This window comes from Melanotaenia boesemani, chromosome 20 (assembly GCF_017639745.1).
Source record: "Melanotaenia boesemani isolate fMelBoe1 chromosome 20, fMelBoe1.pri, whole genome shotgun sequence".
Classification (NCBI taxonomy): domain Eukaryota; kingdom Metazoa; phylum Chordata; class Actinopteri; order Atheriniformes; family Melanotaeniidae; genus Melanotaenia; species Melanotaenia boesemani.
The window spans coordinates 5,724,770-5,747,230 of NC_055701.1; the positions used below are offsets into that span (position 1 = coordinate 5,724,770).

Here is a 22,461-nt window from a genome sequence, read left to right on the forward strand (position 1 = left end):
TTTACCTCCATTGTAATTTTTCTTTTATCAGATGGAATTATAGGCAGATTTAGGCAGATATTAAAGAAAAATTGCAGTAATGGCTTGCTGCTAAGTTAATAAGACCATAATGACACCATAATCAACTGCTTCTTTAATATTACAATACTTTCTCACTAGTTCAATAAAATTTTCTTTTTAATTTAATTTTGTCACCATATTTTTTAGGTCTTTTAATTTCCATATTTTCCAAAAGGAGTCTTTTGGTTGGATTTTGAGTAAGATGGAGGATTTATTTCCAACCTGCCATTCAAAAACCTTTCTGCTATTTTTTCCTTCTTTTTTATTGTGAGTCAACAAGAGGACTACTGATTTTAAAGTAATAAAGAGTGGTGTGCTCTATATAAAGGAGGGCTTACATTAAAGCAATTCTGCAATCACACTTTAAAAATAGAACATAACAGCTGTTTTTATTATTGCTTCAAACATATGTATTATGTACACTTCATTGTATAAACTACTTTTACATAATAATTCTTTTTTTCTGCTTAGAGCTGACTGTGACTGTCAAGAAATCAGCTTTTGTGGACAAAATTATGAGAATCTAGTGTACAGTTACATCTCAAAAAGGTGTTAGTAAAAATTGTATTGATGAATTTTAAACATGATTGTGCATAAAACTGAGTCACAGTTTAACTTTTTGGCTATTATGCACATTCACACAAGTCTTAGGGTAATTTACACCCGGATAGTCCTCTGGACTCAGTTTAGTTGTAGGGTGCAACATGATTCCAGCCTGAGTTTGCTTTCACACTGCATGAACTCAGACAAGCCGGACCTTTTAAATAAGTTAGTCTCCTCTCACCAGAGATGGTGCTGCATCAAGAATTACTGAAGGAGAAGCCGAGACAACAAACAAAGAAGAAAACTAAGTCATCTGTTGGTTAAGCTTCTGTTCCTACACATCAGAGCAAACAATAGAGATGCATCACATCATAGCGGTCTTGAGTTGATCACATTTCTATCAGAACTTTAACAGTATTCTTTGATATCCGTGAGCCGTTTTTCCCTCTTGTTAATTAAAAAGGCAGATTTATGTTGCAGAAGATTAAAGTTCAGAAACGTCCCCAGATATTGTATATAACTTAACAAAGTACTCCCAAGTCCACGTTTGGAGGGTTGACCTTTGTTGACCTGTGGAACTGGAAACCAAGTCATAAATCTGAGTCGTCTGTAAGGAGAAAAATCCTCAAAGATGTTTAATTCAGTCAGGATTAAACAAAAGATGCTGGAATCCGCTACAGTTTTCACACACTGTAAACTCACAACATGACTGTAACAGAGAAGATTAAGGATTCAAACTATTGTTTTAATAAAAAAGTAGCAAAAGTGCATATCCTGACGAGCAACTTATACAGTAGATAATAGAATAATAAACATCTCCCTGCATATTTAACCTGGCTGTACAGCCTCAAATTATCTCTTTGATTGTCTTTTGTTTTCTGAAGCTCCTCCAGGCTGGCTTCTTCATGCATTTGCCTGTGCTGGTTGTTGACGTCCTAGCAGGTGGGCAGGTTTGTGTGCTACCACCAGAAATCACCTAATCATGACTCAAAAATAAGAACGGCAACCTGCCGACAACAGTCTGATTGTTGATCTTGAAAAAGGCTTGAGGGCTCAAACGTCATCTCCCACAATGGGAGAGAAGAGCTGATAGTAGAGGTGCAGTGTGTGACATCTGTTTCCAGTGATCAGCACCATGGTACCAACCCCTGCTGCGCAGAACATTCCTCTTTTATGAAATGCAAAATACAACTTCATAATGTGCGCCCTCTGTCTTTCAAGCTTGAAGTTATGAATACAAAGTCAAAGTCATGGAATGCAGTCTGACTCGAGTCCCCCACCCCTGCTTTTTCATCTTTACCTCATGTCATCATTCATTCTTGTTGAGATGCCAAGTTTTGACAGATCTGTGTAAAACTGTGTTTCCTTTCACCTTGGACATGGAATAATTTGAAGATGGATCTCAAGTTAGACTCATTTAACCAAACGGGAATGATTCAATTTTGAAGAATATGACAGAAGATGCAACTGTGGATTCTTCCAAATCACGTTACTTGGTATTTTGCATTATAATGTTCTGTAAGGCTGCTAATTTGACCAAGTGTCCATTACAGGAGAGATTTCTGATTGTAGGATTTCATGCAAACAAACTGCATTTTAAATTAACAGCTGGTGGTGGTTGAATGCTCGTCGGTTGCTCGGCAATATGCTTCATTGCAAATGTTTACTTAAAGTAGCCCATACAATATCAATCTTTACCAAAGCCTGAGGCAAAGTCATGGGCACGCAGCTTCTGTTGTGTTGCTTCTGGAGCTGTGTTGAGTATAAATCACATTATTTAATCTACACATCTATTATTTCTCATTTATATGCGTGCACTGTATAACATCTGTGAGTGCATGTTATTTCTGGAAAATAAACAAGTGTTCAGGGTATAAAGATGTTGCTATTAGGATTTAGTTACATAGCTGTTGGGCTTGAATTTAGACTTTGAACTTCTGAAATCAATAATTCAGTGACCAGACTCAGAAAACAGAATGCTGTCTAATTAACATCCTGATAGATGCTCATCAGGATGTTGTCATGAAGCATCCTGCAAAGATCCACTGAGATAATTGCAAGTATTAAACAAAATACAAAAGAAAAAAATAAATTTAATGTCTGTCTAATCAGTAGTAACTCATCTTAACACAGTTTATGAGGAGTAAATCCAGATAAACATATTAAATCTTTTAATGCAGCATGGGGGGGGGGGGGGGGGGGGGGGGGGGGGGGGTCAGAACAAAGTGAACTGGTCTCAGTTGCAGCCTGGATCTTCAGACCTTCATTTCTGCAGGGTTTTCCATGACTGACAGTAAGTTGACGGCTCACATGTCAGCCGCTCCTCAGGAGGGTGGAAGGCAGCAGGACAGGCCGTGTGATTGATTGCCACGCTCATGTAACTTGGACTGGATTACATCGCTGCAGCTGTACAGCAGCACAGAATTGTGGGTATGGTATTTAATGGAGAGAACAGTGTCGAGGAGATGTGGGTACTGATAGTGGAGTAAAAAAGAGAGATGGAGGGAGAGACAGAGAGATGTACCGGCTGATACTGAGCGAAAGGAGGAGTGAGGAGACATGCTGGTGGTCAGTGATGGATCCAGGCAGTTCACTCGGCTGTGAAGAGCTTTGAGACGCTGATCTGGTGCGTTGATGAGGAACCTGTGTGAGGACAGGCACGAGCCAGCTCCATCAAGAGTGATGGAGGAGGGTAAATGCCGACAGCAGGAAAATAACAAGAAGCTTAAACTCGCCCAAAGAAACCTGTAGTGACTTATAGTAGAAGTTATAGCTATGACAAACTAAAAGTTGAGGGTTGTCCTTGGGAAAACAACAGCTTGGCTGTACTGTATTGATGGACGACTGTGCTGAACAAAAACACTGTGAACAGTAAAGAGACTCTCAGTAAAAGTATCACATCAGGGGCTTTTTATTTTCTGATAAAGTTTTTCCAGAAGATGTTGTCTTAAAGAGCTCTGAGTAGTTAAGTCATGTGGATCAAAATTAGGTTAAAGAAACAAAGATTTATGTACAGAGAAGCCACTGGGTTGACCGCTAGATAATCGAATCACACAACAGGAGCAGGTTTCTGTGTTCAGTCCTCTGTGCTGCCACTGATGAGCTAATTCCTGCTACCTGATGTGGTATGATTGAAAAAGACAAATAGTTTTTGTTCTTCTGTGTATCATTGCCATTAAAAAGTTTAATCCAATTCTAATCTTTATAATTCTGAAGAATTAATGGTGGGTACAGGCCCGTCTGGGTGACCTTGTGGCCTGGAGCGCTGCCAGAAACAACAAACAGGTTTTATTAGCCATCAAAATGGCAGTTAATGCTGGAACACATTAGTCTGATGGGCTTATGAATATATCATATAAATGTGCAAAATTACAAGCATATTTTTCAGGTCATTCAAAGTGTTTTTGTAGTGTTTTATTGGGTTATAAGGATGAAGCTAAAGTCAGCTCCTGAAATAATGTTTGGACACAGTGTTTGTTATTTCAGCTGTTTGCCACAAAACATTTGAGTTAGAATTATTTAATGAATATCTTCAATTTAAGGGGATTCACACACAAATTAGGAAAATTACAGCGAGTAAATACTCAGTTGCACAGCTGTAATTACAGAAAATAATTTAACCACAAATGAAACTGTTAATTTTTAATACTTTAATAATCCTTTGCAGGCTATGAGGTTTTTTAGTATGGAAAACACCCCTGAAGAATGAATTTCTTCCTCCTTGACGTGTTGTCAGGTCTTTACTGCTGCAGCCTTCAGCTGTTTGTAGATTTCCTGTTTTTGTCTTTGCCAATGAAGAGCAATGAAGCTCAGTGGGGTTAAGATCAGGTGGCTGATTGCAGAATATTTTACTTTTCCAACCTTAAAAGCTGCTGGGTTGATTTCACACTATTTTTTCAGGTCATTGTCCATCTATACTGAGAAGCAATGTCCAATCAGATTTGTTTTATTTGGATGAATCTCAGCAGACAACATAGCTCTGGCTTCTTCAGAATTCATCCGACTGTTTCTTTCTTCTGTCACTTCATCAATAAAAACCAGGGAGATGCTGCCATTGGAAGCTGGGTGAGCCATTACGCTGCATCCATGTGTTTTACATTAGGTGTTGCAGCCGTCGTATCTAAACCATTTCTTTCCCTTAGCTCACTTTTATCCAATTTGCCATTTTCAAGCAGAAAAAAAAACCTAGTGTGTCATTTAAAGCAAAAACCTAATAAACACACAAGCATGGGGGAAAAATATCTGCCCATAAAAGCGATTTGCAAATGGCAGTAAAATGTTAAGAACAATGAAAACAAAAGGGTAAAGAATAAACAGAAATAAAGAAAATATTAAAAGGATAAGTGCACAAATGATATCAGTGAGTTAAATCTAAAGATCTCTCAGAGAAGATATTAGCTTTATGGGCCCATGGACACAAGGTTTGAGGGGTTTTCAGAAGCAAAAAGCCTTTAGATAAGACAGTCATTAAATCAAGAGCTTTCTAAGGAAAAAAATAATAAAAAATGTTTTAAAAGTCTTTGGAACATTTCCTAAATCTTACAGGAAACCAAGGTAGAGAGGCTAACAAAGGACAACCAGTACTCATCAGTACTAAGAGATCTTCATAGAATAATTTGAGCACCAAGCTAATATGGAAGAGCAGCATCAAACTTTTACATTTTCAATAAAGATTTACATCATAGAAACCATATTTACATTTACATAAAAGTACAATGCCGAAACACTTCTACCAAGGACTAAACAACTTTACATTACAGAAAAAAACAGCTGTACAAAATGTGAAACACTTACAATCTGTGTTGCGAACTTACACAAGCAGCTGCAAAACCCTTTTACAAAGTCCTGAATACATTCCTGAAACACTTTTACCAACAACAAAGCAACTTTACATTGTCATGAAACACTTTTACAAGTTCAGGAAAGACAATTACAAAGATATAACCCAGCTGGTGTTTCACCAAAATCTGTGACCTATCAGAATCTGTGACCACAGGGAGCGATGGCATACATTTCTCTGCATGTACGTCTGTTGAAATCTGAGTTCATTGTAATGCAGGTACAGTAAAGTGACACATTCTGTTAGCGATCAGAAATGGTGACCTCTGTGATCCCGGCTATGTGAGGGTTACATTATGTTAGAAGAGTCCAGACTAAAGGGGTGACATACATACAGAGAAATGTAAGCTATCACCCCCCTGCAGTCAGAGATTCTGACAGGTCATAGAAAAACCAGGTTTTTTAACACAGAATTTCACGTTAAATCCAGACACACTGTACCAGTCAAATATTTGGATGCACCTACTCTTTGTCTAATCTGGATATGCACAAAAATGCATGTTGGGATTTTCTACTGCTTCAATCTCCAACTTCTCTGGAGCCAAAGTAACTGATTTGCATGTACATTTACACGTGATCTGTCGTGTGACAGTCACATGTATGTCACCTTCATTTTCAGAAAGAAATTAATCAAAGAGTTACCCCAGTAAATTGTAAAATATTCCCCCCAAAGTGTTTGTTTTAATAAATAATGGGTCACTGAGCTATCTTGAATGTAAAGCAGCATATATTCTCTAATGGGTTTCTTTGTTCATATTTTAGCAGTCATCAGTGTTTGCTCTGCCTTATGGGCATAAAATGATCTCTTCTGGGTTTTCATCTTCTTTTTTCATTTATTTTTTACCTACACAGAGGTGTTTGAGCTATTGTCTCTTTGGTAGTTTGAATAGCAATGAGCACCTGAACCGCATTTAGAATCGTTCACCTTTTCATTTTTTCTTTTTTTTTCACAGTTTGAGAAGAGCTTATCTGTCAGGCTGGCATATTTTTACACCTCTCTAAAGACATGTAACAACAGAGGATGAATTCATCATACTGACCATTTTTAGCTCATGAAAACAAACGCACTGTGAAAAAGATTAGAAAAAGTTGTACAAAAAAGTGTCACCACACACAAGGTGGCATGACAGTTATTTTAAGCAGAGTTTAGTTCAGGGGACACCAGCTGAGCAGATGTTGGTTTTTAAATACATGTGGGGGGAAAAAAAATCTGGATTTTCATTGCCCTGACAACAGAAAGAAGAGTCTGCAGGGTTTCATATGGCCATGGGTCCCTCTTTCCTCGATGCAAAGTGACAGGTTGGTTATATCCATGAGAGCTTTTGCGGGCAGATGAAATAAACTATCTGCAGACTTGTCAGTATGCATCAAATGCATGAGTCAGCAGAGCTTCTCAAAGATCATTTGTGCAACCAGCCCATCTACCTTTTGATCATAAGTGACAATCCAAAAGATTTCTGCAAGAGGAAAGGAGATCCAGGTGCAGCTTTGTGGAGATACCAGAGCAGATCCAGCTGAAGGGCTGGCGGGGAAGAAAAAGGTGTGATTTACAAAAACGATCCCAAAAACAATAGGACACTGTTAGAGCAGAGCAATATAGCTAAAATAAATCAAATCTTTCAGGTTTTTTCACACCAAACTTTATTTCCAATTTTACCAACTTTCTTTTCTTTTCTTTATTAAACATACTCAAATTACAGAAATGTATTCCAATCATCCATTTTTTTCAAAAACCTTCTCTCAATTTAAACCTTTAACCCTTGACCCAAAACTTAATGGGGCAAAAATTTGTATTTTTATTTAAACTGAAGTGATATGATCATAATAAGTGATAATAACAAGTTGTATATACATACTGTTTAATACTGTGTGGTATGTTCAGAATTATTGTTGTGCAAAACGTATCCACCAGAAGAAAAGTATCAAATTGTACATAACAGTATTTTTTTTTACCTTAAAATGATGCAATATTATAATGCTATAATATAAATAATCTTTCATTATACTTCAGGTTTATGCACACAAAGCCCCTCTATGTACAAAAATGTTTTAAATAATGTAAAAAAGCCATGTTTTTCCTCCATATAAATGGGCACCATACCTTTAGAGATGCGCAACACAACCACATCTGTGTATGCTTTCTAACAGACCACTTGCTCATCATACAAGAAACACTGTAAAAAGGATTCCCCTGATCTGGGTTGTCTCCTAGCGGGAGTTCGTGGGCTGCTACTATCTTGTAAATCTTTAAGAGAGTAGCATTTCTCCAACTCAGCAATATGTCTCCCTTTGATGTGTTGAAAAAAACTGGTTGTGCAGCCACCTTTGGTAACAGCAGACTTTAAATTAATTTAGCAATGCGTACTCGTTCCAAGTCTGAGGTTGCAAAACCGAACCAATTCCAAATGACTGAAGACATGGTAACTTTTTGGGAGGAATTAGCGCGTCCTTCCTAGCTGCCATGTTTTGTTTTGCATGTGTGTTCTTTTCTTCAGGATAGACCCACACACACACACCCTTTAGAAGTTCTAGAAAATGGAACATTGCAATAAAAACAATTACTGATAAAAAAAAAAGCAGTGTTGTCATACAGTGTGCATGAGTAATTATGAAATTCAGTTTGATTTTCTCAATCATATTCATTTGTAGCATTTTATACTTTCTAAGGATTAATGGAAACAGAGGAGTTGAAAATGTACATTCACAAAACACCATGCAAGTAATTCTGCAGACTGATGGAAATATTTACTCTATTTTTGTATACTTCAGAGCTTATCTCCTTTCCAGACCAGTCGAAGACAAACCTCGGGAGCATTACAGATTAGGGTTGAGTTATATATCTAATGAAGCACAATTATGACTTATTATTAGAAGAGATTATGTCTCAACTGCAATCATGTCAAGGTCAAGGGAAGGCAGACAACAAAAAGTGCATGGATCGGGAATAGACACTGGATGAAGAGCAGACATTAGCGTGTCAGTCTTAACAACCATATTCTCCACAATGACGAGCTTCCTAGAAGAGGAGCCATAAACAGCCACTGCTTGAAGAGGAAAAGCATTTGTGAGACTTTTCAAGCATGTGGAGGAAGGTATTCAGGTCGGATTGCTTTACACTAGCAGAATCCTTCCTATCTTTTGGCTGGAGCAGGCCTGCCTTGAGCAATCGCAAATTTAGACATACTCCAAAATCTTGTAGTAGGGGATCATTTCATGAAATTTACAAGTATTTTTTTATTTCTTTCTTTCTTTCTTTATTTTATTTATATCAAAAGCTTTGAAGTTCATTTCAGGACACATGCAACATCACATATAATGTTGCATCACATAGTCTACAGCACAACAAAACTACTGTATTAGGTAGAGCTGTTTAGTCATTTATATGATAGTAATTAAATGCATTTACACATCAGAATGAGGATGAAAGACAATTTAAGTGACTTTGAATGTGGCATGGTTGTCAGTGATGGGCTGGTTTTAGTCTTACAGAAACTGCTCACCAACTGGAAACCATCTACAGGATTTAGAGATAAGGGTACAAAAAGGAATGATAGACAGGCAACAGTAAATTAAAATAACCAAGGTTCTAACCAAGGCATGCAGAATACCATTTCTGAACAGAGAGAGTGTTGAACCTTGAAGCAGGTGGGCTACAGTAGCAGAAGACCACACTGGGAGCCACTCCTGTCCACTAAGAACAGGAAACTGAGGCTACAATTCACACAGACTCACCACAACTGCACAATAGAAGATGGAGAAACTTGCCCTGGTCAGATGAGTCTCTATATCCACTTCAAAATGCCAGAGTCAGAATTTGGAGGAAACAACATAACACATTGATCCATCCTGACCTTTGTCAACAGTTTAGGTTGCTGCTTGTGTAATGGTATGGGCGATATTTTTTTGGCACACTTTGGGCCTCTTAGCACCAACTTAGCCTGGTTTAGCCACAGCCTGAGTATTGTTGCTGACCATGTCCATCTCTTTATGACCACAGTGTAGCATCTTCTGATGGCTACTTTCAGCAGGATAACGCACCATGTCACTGTTACGAGCCAGCTCAGCCGGGCTAGAGAAAGGAGGAAGTAGCATAAAAGAATAAAGCCCAGGAGGGGGGAAGTGAGGTGGGTAATAGGGAATCTATTATCCCAAGTGGCAGGTGGAATGACAGAAATAAACAAACAATTGATGTAGAGGGCAGCGAACCAGGGAGCAGGTGAAGAAAGTGTGGTGATGTGGAGCCAATCCCAGCCAGGCGATGACATGGTGATTTGCATACAAGATGGATTAAATAGTTCAACAGGTGAAAGCCGTAACAGTCCCACCCCTGAAGTTACAAAATATGGTTTCTATACACAAACAATGTATACCAGAAAGAAAAATAAACAAAAGCACTCACAACCTGGACAAGGCCTCAGCCAACCGGTTTTCTCATCCTGTTTTTGTGTCGAATGTCCACGTTTTTAATCTTGCACCACAGCAAAGCTCAGCGCATGCACTGGTTGTGGTTGTGTGACAGAAATACAAGTGTGTTATGATCGTTAAAGACTACAGTGGGTAAAGAACTGGAACCAGGGCCAACAGCAAGGCTAGGTTAACTCAAATACTCCAGCTGGAGTCAATGAGAACACTGTTCTCCGATGGCCTCGGCAGTCACCAGTAGAGCAGCTTTGGGACGTGGTGGAACGGGAGATTCCCATCATGAATGTGTAGCGACAAATCTGCAGCAACTGTGTGATGCGATCATGGCAATAAGGAGGTCAGGTCAGTAATGCCAGCATTATTATATGTGTTTTTTTCTTCCGTCTTTTTTCTAAGTGATTAATCTATCCTGCTTTCGGTGAAATAAATCTGGCATGTTTTCTCCTTTTAAATCATGACTAAATACTCTGTTAGCCCAAGCTGAAGACTTCCTCCCGCAGGCCGAAACTTAAATCTCAAACTGTCCACAATGATTTGAGTGACATTCAGATTTTTTTTTTTTTTTGCTTTTGGTTTGTGAACTTTGCTTAACTGAACAAAATGGAGAGCACCTCTGAGGTTACAATATAAATCCAACCTAAGAGAGGATTCCAACTTGAGTGTTTCATACCTGAGGCCTGTAATGTGTTTTGCCTCTGCGGTTGCTACATTTCACCTCAATGATGTTAGGCAGGTTTATGGTCGACCATCACTCTTAAGAACAATAGGATCAAGGGTCAGCTCGAACCTTTCTGGCTGCGAGAGCGAGCAATATCACTCCAGAGACTCGTCCGGCTCTCCTTCCATCCATACTTATTGGCTGAAATATCTGCTCGCTGTGCCACTTTTGACATGTAATCTACTGCTGGCAGCAGCAGAGAGGGTTCCTGATGATGAATCTTCTCTGGGACTGAGCATGTTTTATGGGTTTCACGTCCGCTCTGCTAAACTATGCTTGAGTGTTCCCGTAGCACAGGAGTTGAATGTAAAACAGCTCAGGCTGGAGAGCAGGTTTCCTGCTGCCCACCAGCTGACGGGATCATGAAGGCTGCTGAGCCCAGCTGGGAAAAGCCAGTTTCAGTTTGTGCCAGAACTTTAGCCAAAGATGTTTGTAAAACCCATGACAACTTTAAAATGACAAGAGACCTGATTATTTATAAATGTATACAGTTATTGTGGTACAGTTTGCTCTCCAACCACTGGGATACTTGTGTAACAGTATGCTTTTTTTTATTTGAGCGTATTCATGTCAAAAGTGATAAAAGAGTTTTGGGAATTGCAGTTCTTAAATGTGGAGAGCCATTTGTCTCATGCTCAGAAGTCACTAGACAGAAGAGTCAAAAGCAGTTTCATAGACAGACATGGACTATTCCATTATTTCTTTATTGACTAAGCAAGTAATACTTTTAAATTGGTTTTAGCATTTGGAAAAGCTCTTAAAGTCTAACAGGAAATAATACATATTTTTGAACATTTGCAGATGATTATGAAAGATGGTAAAGACAAGGCAAGTTTTTTTTGTATAGCACATTTTCTGTACAAGAAGTGCTGTACATATAATATTTAAAGCAACACAGAAGGTGCAAATACAGCATTAAAAAGTAGTACAAGGTAGCAACAAATGGCAAAAATCACAATGAATTAATAAATTACATTAAACAATTAAAAGCAAGATGAGTTCAAAGTTACCATGTAGATATCATGCATGAAAATTTTTTTTTAACCTGGATTTAAAAGTGTCTACATCTTGTAAAAGTTTAATCTCCACTGGCTGTTTGTTCCACTTGTTTGCAGCATAACAGCTAAATGCTGCTTCTCCATGTTTAGTCTGGACTCTGGTCTGGACTAGTTGACCAGAGTCTTTGGATCTAAGAGCTCTGCTACGTTTATATTCTCTGAACATATCACAGATGGATTCTGGGCCTAAACCATTCTGGGATTTGTAAACGATAAGAAAGGTTTTAAAATCTGTTCTGTGACTGAGTGTAAGCCAGTGTAAAGATTTCAAAGCTGGTGTGATGTGTTCAGATCTTCACTTTAAGACACACTCCACCATCATCCGTCCTTAAAACTGATCTAATCCCCTTTAAGAGCCTGCAGCATTGTGGAAGACCAGTCTGCTCTGCACAGTTTTGTGCTTTGCATCTGTGGACAGGATGTTTGCAAAAGAACATGTATTATTTTACACAAATACAAATCTTTTTTACAACCATGCAAATTCTTTTCTACACATTCACACACTTGATTTTTTCAGGCAGATTTTTTTTGGAGGTTGACAAACTTAAATTACACATACAAACTCTGAAATTCTTTGCAAACATTCATTTACACCTGCAAAATCATTATGACTTAATATTGAGCCCATTTACAACTTTATGAAATACTTGTGTGTCAAAAACGTATGAGTTTATTCTCGCTAAATTACAAATTTAGTCTTGTAATATTACAAGTTTTTTCTCATAAAATTACAACTTTTTTTCTTGTAATATTACGACTTTTGTCACCTCAAATTATGATATATTTTTTCCTAATGTGGCTCTAATACTCTGTATTATTAATGAAATAGGTTAAGGTGAAAAATAATTATCAACTTATATAGGTCAAGTTGTGCTTTAACAAGGGAGACCAAACATGGGTATGACAAGCATAATTTCTCTTTTTTATTATTTTTATTATTTGGCATAAAAAAGCTGAATTAAAAGTGTTTTCAAACAACCAAACTAGTCACATACCCCTCAGGGTTTATAGGCTGTGCTGAAGGGGTTACCCACAAAGTTTAAATGTCAGTTCTGGTGATAAACCACTTTTACAATAAAAGCTGCCCCGACTCAACAAGAAATAATATTTTCATTTGGAACTAATGTGCCTGATGGTAAAGGGGAGATCTCTTCTAACAAATTTTAATTTTAATCATAGCGATACTTGGAGACAAAGTAAAAAGTTGGAGAAACACCCATGTAAACCTTTTTAGGGTTTAACATTTCATTAAATCAAATTTGCTCAACAATTATCAGAAACAAGAAATAAACAAAAACACGTTTAAAAGCAGATACAATAAAAGTAATAATAACAATAATAAAACAAATGAAAAAGTATTTAAAAGATTATGAATGCCCAAAGGCTGTAAAAAATAAATGAGTTTTTAATTTAGTGGTAAAGGTATTTTTGGAAGCTGAGTCTTTGACTTTGTAGGGAAGACTGTTGCAAAACTTTGGAGCTGTTACAGAAAACATTTAATCCCCCTCGCTGCACAGGCTAATCAGATCATAATCTATTTTCTTTAGTAGTATAAATTAGTGTTAGCTCCTAACTACTGTAAATTATGAATGGTTAAGATGGTTCTGGTAACTTGTCTGTTTACATCATTTTTAAATGAATCAGATGTTTTTTTTAACCACTTTTTTTTGTCTTACTAGAATAATCTTTTGGATGATTACTTTTATTTTTATTTGAGTAATATTATTTGAGTACAATTTTTGGTTAATTCGCCCATCTCTTATATAGTACTCATCAGCTTCCTCTCACCTTTCTCCTGCCACACTCCCCACCCAACCACCCCATTAGGTCCAGCCGTATAATTTACCAACAATAACCATACTAACAGTAAAATAAAGGAAGAAAAAATGAGTCACATTAGTTACTAAAAGGGAATATAAATATGATTTTAAAAAATATATAGTTCATTTATGTACATCTATGTCATCTTAAATATTAGATAATAACCTCTGAAGACTTTAAAACTATCGTTTCAGAGGTATAAATAGTAGTACAGGGATGTATCTGAGTATTTCACTGTTATCTCTGTCTCATAGAAAAATTTAAACTGTTTCTAAACTAATCTGTTTATCCCTACATTTACAACTATTTAGTTAATCATCAATGAAAACAATGGAAACTTATTAATGTTATCCTCCATCTTATCTATTCAATATTTTTCTTTTCTTTTTTTTTTTTTTTTTTTTTGCTTTATTTATTTTTTTTTTTATTTGTTTGTTTTTTATGCCTATGGTGGCCATTTTTCTTTATGTATTGCATAGTTAAATTAGTTTAATGACACCTGGTCCGTGCAATGATCTACTCTGAAGGTAACACCTGACCTGAATCTAGGCCTGTGGAATTGAGGTGATCTCATGGACCTTGCCATTACTCCAAGCTAAAAGCAAGCATGTTATTTATTGTAGTAATTACTTATTTCAAAACTATATTTATTACACTTGAAGCCTTAGTTTTAGGATTGAAGGGAACTTCTGTTGTTTAAACATCAGCACAAAAACTTAAACCAGCATCAGACAGAAGTAAACCACTTCCCCACAAATCAGTGACAGCGCTACACATATATAAAAGCTCCACTTTTTCTCCTTCTGATAGTATCTGCCGACAGCGTCATACGACTTAGAATAACGTCTTTCTCCGCCCTTGCAGCACCTGTCCTCCTCCTCTGCTCTTCATGTTGCCTTGTTACAACCTCACCACCTCTGTTTCTGTGTTATGATTACTGTGTTACTCACTTATTCATCTAAACAATGTAGGTGGTTGTTCATCTTTTCACTGTTTGGCTATTCATGTATTAGCTGTGACCAGGGTAATTAATAAATCTGTGTTTGTATTTATTTCTGAGGAACGTGTCACCTATAAGGGCTTCTCTTGGTAATCTTGGGATTTTTATTCCTGTAAAACATATAAAAGGATTATACATTATAACCAAGATGATTTTAGCTGTGGACATTCCCAAAACACAAGTAAAAATCTTCATATTCTAATTTTACATCTCAGCAGAATTGAAAGAGTTTATTTTTTATTTTGTGTAAAAAAGTCTTTGATTGAGATCATATTGTGTCATTCTATGTCAAGGAGAAACATTGATTATCTCGACATGCTTTTTATTCTCCCTCCTTAAACTTGCCTACAAGGTTTTCTTCCCATTTATGTTTTTCCTTTTATGTCACTTTTCTTTCTTCATTACATGATTTGTGAATAGATGTAGGAACATGCTGTGCTTGAGGTGGCTGTCATTACATTGCTTTTTTGCACAGCTCTGGGTTTTGTAGCAAAATGGGTGAAAATCTGGAACATTTCTGCATCTGCAAAGCATTTCAAAAAGCTGTTCAGAAAAATAGGAGAAGAAACTTTACTTTTTAAGAACTAAAGTTCAAGATTGGCTGGTACAAGGACAGATTTTTTTGCAGAGCCATCCTGGTGGAGAGCTGAGAGTCATTGTAAAAATCTGCCTCATTTCATACCTGATAGTTTTGCTAACTTTTATTGTAAACAGCTCTGATTATCAGATGCATAAATAAACTACTTCAACCTCCAGGTGGGTCACTGTCTTTCCCCCTGGCATGCTGTCACAGTACCAAGATTTCTTATGGCCGCTGCTACCCATTTCTAGCTTTGTGAAAGATCTGGGTTATGTCCAAGCGGCAATCTCCTGCAATAAAAAGTGAACCCCATGCGGAAGGGCAAAAAATTCTAGTCCATCCCTCATCCTTAAGGGCTAGCTCCAAAACAGAGTCAATCCCCACAGACTCCCATGTTAACATGTTAACGGTTAAAGCCTGGTACAAAAATCCATTTTAGAATTAATAGGTCAAGTTTAACTTCATGACAACTGTGAGGGGGTGAATTTTTTTCTAACTCATCCATTTGGATGATATCTAATCTTGAAATTTAACATATTTAGGGGCATGTCCTTTTTATTGACAGGTATCCAATATCCGCGGCAAGAAGGGAGAGTGTAGCACAACTGCAGTTTTTAGTCGGCTAACAGGCCGTTAGCTACTGGTTAGCTCGGTTAGCTCGGTTAGCTCTTAGCTACAGGCAGCTCAGAGTTTGATGGGTGTCAGTCATCCACCCCACCCTCACAGTCCCAAATTTGGATTTTCTGAGAATCACGACAGGCGTGACGCTGCCAAGATGGCGACGGTAGGAAGTGCCCAATGAGCTTCCTTTCAGCGCTTCAGAAACCTGCGGGTGACATCACGGAGGCTCCGTTCATCTTTTATATGCTTGGTGTTGCTGCAGGGACATATCCAATACCTGCTGGATACCAGCCCTCGAGGACCAGATTTGGTGATGCCTGGACTTTGGTAATGTCTTAGCATCTTTGTCTGTCAAACTTGAGTTTGATGCAAAATCGCAAACACCGGAGGTCCCCACTTCCCCTGAAACATGGTCCATCATGTGTGATATGCATGATGGGTCACATCTAAACAAATAATGTTGCTTGTGCCGTAGTGTGATTCATTGGAGACAAACAGTAATTGTCTTAATTACTGATATTTGGCTGCTTGGTTAAAAGCACTTGTTTCTGTGATGTAAAAAAAAACTCAGTGCACAGAGATTTTTCTGCTATCCTCTGATTTTAAAGAACAGCAGTCTGAAAAGACAATTGTCAGATTAAAAAAAGTATCTTAGTGACAAATTGTCCTCTACGTATAAAGATCTGATGCTGCGAAAGCAAAACAAATCCATCAGAAAGATAGAAGGGACATTACGAGAGGCCGAATCAACACTGAAGCTTATTTTGAGGCAAAAAATTGGATGCAACATAAAAAGGCTTGAACATCCAGGGAAGAGGCTGAAAATGACAGAAGAAAACCCCTTCACATTATACATAAAGAACACTCTTAGGAAAATAGTCATATCATTAGAAAGAAAAGATTTTAAAAGCAAAAACAGGATTCACCCAAGGGTGCAAACCCTTTATAAGCTTCAATAATATGTATAAAGCCCAGATTAGACCGCAAACTTTCTGAGTTGTGGAAGACCCAAAGGTGGACTAATAGGCAGAGAAGTGGAGACAGAAACAAACTTTTAATAACAAAACCAAACAAAAAAGCTAGCGCGAACCTGCAATAATCAAAGCTCAGTTCAAACAGAAAATCCAACAAAGGATCCAAATGGTGGAGCAAGAAGAAGAGAGCTGAATAAGAACTGACAGGATGGGATGACGATGAACTGGTGGAGAACAAAGAGAACTGAACAGCCTTCATATTGGCAGGGATAATAAAATCATGAAACATGGGGGCAGGTGATTAAGCAACAGAACACAGGTGTTAGCCAAAGGCACGAGGTTAAAACACCTGAGGAAAACCAATTTCAATAAGAATAAGGACAAGACACAAAGTGTCTCATAATGAATATACAAACTCTTCCAGATCAACTTGCAGCAGAATGCCCAGAAGAAGAATCTGGAAAAGGCTTGGAAAGACTTCTGTTCTGACATGAGCTTATTGATCCTCCCAATAAAAGAGCTGATTGGATGGTGTGTCTCCCTTATGTAAATATTCTTGGTGGATAAAACCTACATGAAATTAGACATGATTTCAGTAGGAACTTTTCATTATGATCACATACATGTCTTTCCCAGGTTTCTGTCCAACAACTCGGCTTTAATGATAAGCTGTTTAAACAGTCATGTAAAGTTACATTTGAAGCTTTCTGTGGTTTTCAGTTAATCTAGCTGTTTCTGGTAACAATAAATGAGCTTACAGATCAAATTTCATACATGTCGGCTTGTCGCTCATCATATAGGGTGTCATGACAAAGAGCATCTCTGTGCTATGCTTACCAAAGTATGAAGGGTCATCCTAACAAGCGTATGGACAGACTGTGACAAACATGTTAAAGCAGGCCAGGTGTTTTATAAAAGTAAAAGAGAGAATTTTGTCTCAACCCAACAGCTGGGGCTCACAAGAAAGCAGTAGGAGGTGCAAGTTCAAAATGTTATAGTCCAAATTAAATATGCCGAAATTCTATAAGGATTATGAAATGTTGCTCTCTTATTTGGTGTTAACCGACCTTCTCTTGGATAAATGCCACATGTCCAGTGGTCAGTAAATGCAGCATGTACTTCTATATTTTCTAAATCATCTCTACCATGTTCTAGATCAGAGGTCACTAACAGTCGGACTACGGCCCGGATCCGGACCCAGAATCTGGACCCGGAGTTGAAATATAAAATCTGATGGGGTGCTTTTACTTTAACTGCTGCAACTTTTGCTGTCTTCATGGTAGTGAACAGGAAACATGTGGACCAATTGCACGTGCGTAAACGGTGATGCACTCAGCCAATCAGTGTGTGAGACTCCCAGCACGGCAGTAAACTGCCAGCTAGATCAAACAAAGCAGGGATAAAGACGACTGCACAGGAGAAAGGTAGCAGTTTGTCTAAATCTGCCTGTTTTCAGTGACTTTGGGCTTGTTTTCTGTTAAGTCTCTTTCAAACATCATCCATTGTGGGTTTCCAGCTTGTTTTTTTCTGAGTGTAGTTGCTTATTTGGCCTTGTCTTCCTCCTGTTATGAAACCCCTGGTTGTCTCACAGTTGTCCACAACATTGGATATTGTGTTAGAGACTATAAGAGGGGTGATCTAGATTACAATTTCTGATAGCCATCAGAATGTGTACCTGCATTATAATGAACTCAGACTTAAATATAAGTTTTCAAGATGCAGAGAAATGTGATCACAGATTCTGATGGGTCACCAGCCAGCTACTGTGTTAGAGAGGGTCCTGCCAAAAACAATACTTGGGGTATGTATGTGACGGTGTGAAACATGAATCGCTAGTTTCCTCCTTCTCAGCTGAACAATTAACAAACACTACAAGAGAAAAAAGCCGATCTGCTGATCACCAACAGCCATCATGATTCACTGAACATGGAAGGTGGGAGAGGAAGCAGCTACTGCACAAACACAGAGAAGACCCGAGATCCACTCAGACACGTTGGTGCAAAACACAGGAGAAATTAAAAAACATAAATAAAATACGGGAAAAGTGCAGGTGTGGAACCCGCTCACCGAGAAAAGAGTGGATGTTAAAACACCTTCATTCTCCACGAGGCCAACGTTCATGGTTGCTCCATTAATGTTCATCCATAGAGCCACCTGACTCATCTTTTCCATCATGCTTCTCCACGTACTGTCACCATAACCCCTCATTTCCACTGGGTGCGTGTCCGCCACGTTACAGCTGCACCACGGTTTTGTTCTGACCTCTGTGGCGTGGCAGTCTATACCGGGAGTGTGTCAGGTGTGGAGCTCCAGCAAGTGCAGTCCACGTAGCAGGATCTGCAAGATCAAGAAATCACAGGAGAATCGAAGAATGTTGTGATTCCCCACTTCCAAGATAAATATCTCATTTTCCATGATGGAAAAAAATAAATAAATAAAAAAATGCCATAAGCATTTACAGTACTCCTGTGTGCGATTTCCTGTCTGCTCCTATCTGAGCTACGGAAATTGATGCATTCTGGGTGAGTGCTCCATCAAAAACAGACTCGGTGAATTTAACAGAGAGCAGTGACAATGCGCTTCTGGGTTGCTTCTCATACGTGCTGCGGCGTGCCTGGTATAACAGAGCAGTGACGGATGTATGGGGCTTGTCATGCCACCCATGCAATTATTGCGTTAAAAATATTAATGCAATTAATTACATAAATAAGTTACAATTGTTAACATGTTGTTTTTGACAACTCTAATATATCTAACATCTAATATATGTGTATGTGTGCGTGTGTGTGTGTGTGTAATGCTTTATTCATCACAATGATATGTAATAATAATATCAATATTTATGTATGTAATAGTCCAAAAAGTGATTATTTATTTATTTATTTATTTATATTTTGCCTTTCTTTAAAATCTGTAACTGACCTTGCTGCAACCCTGTGCTGCAGTAGAGTTGAATTTAATTTTCTTCAGCAGTTATTAACACAGATATACAAACAATAATAATAGAAAGCTGCAGCAAAGGTTTGGCAAATCATCACAAAGGAGATAATACCTTCTTTGATGTCCCTGTCTTTAGTTACTCACTGCTTGCAAAGGATTCCATTAAAAAAAAAAAAAAAACAATATTCAAAAGGTACAATTTAGTTTAGGTTATATTACTCTGTATTGTTCTTCATATTAAAGAGCTGCAATTCCTAAATCCTTAATCCAGTTTTGATTTCTGTATCCTCATTTTAAAGCTAATACGTTATATCAGGAAACCTGCCTGAATCATTGTTTTATCAGTTGAATCTCCAGCAACTTAATGACAAAAAAAGCCATTTTGGTCATTTATCATGTTTTAAAAACACTCAATTCTCCAGTCATCCCTCCAATTAATGTCATAAGTTTTCTGCTATAAAGTTTTTATTTCCACTTCAAAGTTGACCCTATGGCCCCGACTGGCATCCTCTGTGTTGTTTGCTCAGAGTAGACAAAGCTTCTTCAGAACCACAGAAAACATAACATGACTGTCACCGGCTAAGTGTTTCTGTTACTCTTCCCAGCTGACCTTTTGTTTGTAAAACCGGTCACCTCATTTAATAAGACAGGACAACTGTTCAACCCAAACAAAGCCTCAAATATTTTTTGCACAGATTTAGTTCATTTTAAAACTGAAGAGGAAGGAAGAATTTCAAGGGCAAAATAAGTTAAGTTAACCCAAATTTATTACTAAAGGAAATCATTCTGCAGTTTAGTTTTCACTGAGCTGGAAGGTTTAAGGTGTCAAACTTAAAAGCATAAAGTAATATTTTCCATTCTTCAGGGCAGAAATGGTTCTGAAACCATCATTTTCTTAGTCTTCATTCTTGTAAGGATGTCTGCAAAACATTGTCTTAAATATGAAGAGCTGGTTCAGAAAAATGAAACAGATGCACTGTTGCTTTACTATATATATATATATATATATATCCTTTCACCAGCCACCAAGGTACATGACTTTTTTTTTGTAAGTCTTTTCTCTGCTGATTCATATCAGTTTTCTTTTTCATTGTGATATGTCAGTCAACCTCCTCCAATATCATTCCCACAAAAAACAGAGGATGAATGAAATGTCTGATTTTAGGGAACAATCCCTGAAAAACCTGATGTTCCTGGTGGTGAATTCAGTGCAAGATAAAATATGATAATTCATGAAATAACTATAGTGATCCGAACCCTGAAATATTTTACTTTCAGAATGACATCTGAAAAAGAGTTTGCAGCATTGTCATGACGACCTGTGAACTTCTGACATTGTTGACCTGGTAACATGGTGATATTGGCTATGGCAGACTACCAAACTTTTTAAAAGTAGGGTATTTTTAAAGAAAGCACATCACATGGTCTGTTATTGAGGAACTGAGCCACAAGGCGAAGCTCTCAATTTACTGATTGACCTACGTTCCTACAATCACCTTTGGTCACAAGCTGTCGGTAGTGGCCAAAAGAATGAGATTGCAGACAAAAGTAGCCAAAATGAGTTACCTCCACAGGATGTCTGGGCTCTCCCTTAGAGATAGGAGGAGCTCAGTCTTCCAGAGGGGCTCAGGGTAGAGCTGCTGTTCATCCACATCGTGAGGTAGCTCATGCATCTGGTTAGGATGCTTCCTGGATGCCTTTGGGCACAACAAGACCCCAGGGAAAACCCAGAACACCGGAGGGATTAAGTATGTGTTCACACTGCAATTCTTAGTGCTCAATTCAGGTTTTTTTCTTATTATATCTGTGTTTTTTCTTTTGTGTTTTTTTTTTTGGGGGGGGGGGGTACATATGTTAGCATGGATGTATCAGTTTTGAATTTGAACAGATCCGACAACACTGATATTATGTTGTCCATTTTCTACATTCAAGCTCGGCATGTTCTGCATCCTCCAGTGCATAATTTTGATGTTTGTCACTTCAATCACATACAAGTTAGATGAAATGTGACTTGACTGTTTACAGTCAGGTTGCTCTGAAAAACAATGGCTATGTATCTCATTTCTCACTGCAAAATAAAGTGGCCTGGGTCAGATTTGATAGAAATCTGATTTGTGCTATGCAGACTGTTGTAAGAAAATCTGATATGTCTCACATGTCTGCAAACAATTTGAACAGTGTGAACCAACAGTGTGAACTTAAACTAAGGTAGAAAATATACTTTCTTTTAATTACACATATGGGTGCTTATCATGGCTATTTAGCATATTTTTTGCATTTTTTCGAAGCAACTTTTTTGCATGTCCTCAGAAATTAACACTGTGCCTTCACAGGTTGTAATATGTGAATAAGCAGTGGCAGAGTCAGGACCTATTTGTCTGCAAGAAAGAGCATCATCAACAAATATGCTAAGCAAGCTTGGTTTAAGGGCCATGCACACCATCTTCAAAACCTCTGCTTCTTTTTTTATACTGTGATCTCAAAATGAATCAAAAGCTAGATCCCTCTGTGTATGCCTTGTTTATTGTTTTGTTTACACCCAACAAATGTGGCAACTCTATCTGGTCTGAGTTGTTTAATATGCTACTAGTGGAATTCTCTTGTAACAGTATATGTAGTCCAAAAGTATGTAATCAACAAATAACACAGTGTGCATGCATTTTTATTTTATTTTGACAGGTGATTTCATACAGGCAGCAGGTATGTTCTGGACACAACCAAGCACCTGGTTCTCAAAGTTTTCCCACCAAATCTTGGGTGTGATTTACACCAACCTGCCTGTGATGCTGGAGGCAGGTTCTGTGTTATTGGAGTACCCAGTAAATTTCTAATGCCTCCTCTCTAAAATAAAATCAACTTTAAACTATTCATCCCTGTGCGAACAT

At 37.8% G+C, this 22,461-nt stretch overlaps 1 protein-coding gene across 3 annotated transcripts in view; it reads left to right on the forward strand.

Annotated features, from left to right (window-relative positions):
- alk (ALK receptor tyrosine kinase) overlaps positions 1-22,461 on the forward strand; it is a 478,089-nt gene that overhangs the window by 331,482 nt on the left and 124,146 nt on the right. The window lies entirely within an intron of this gene.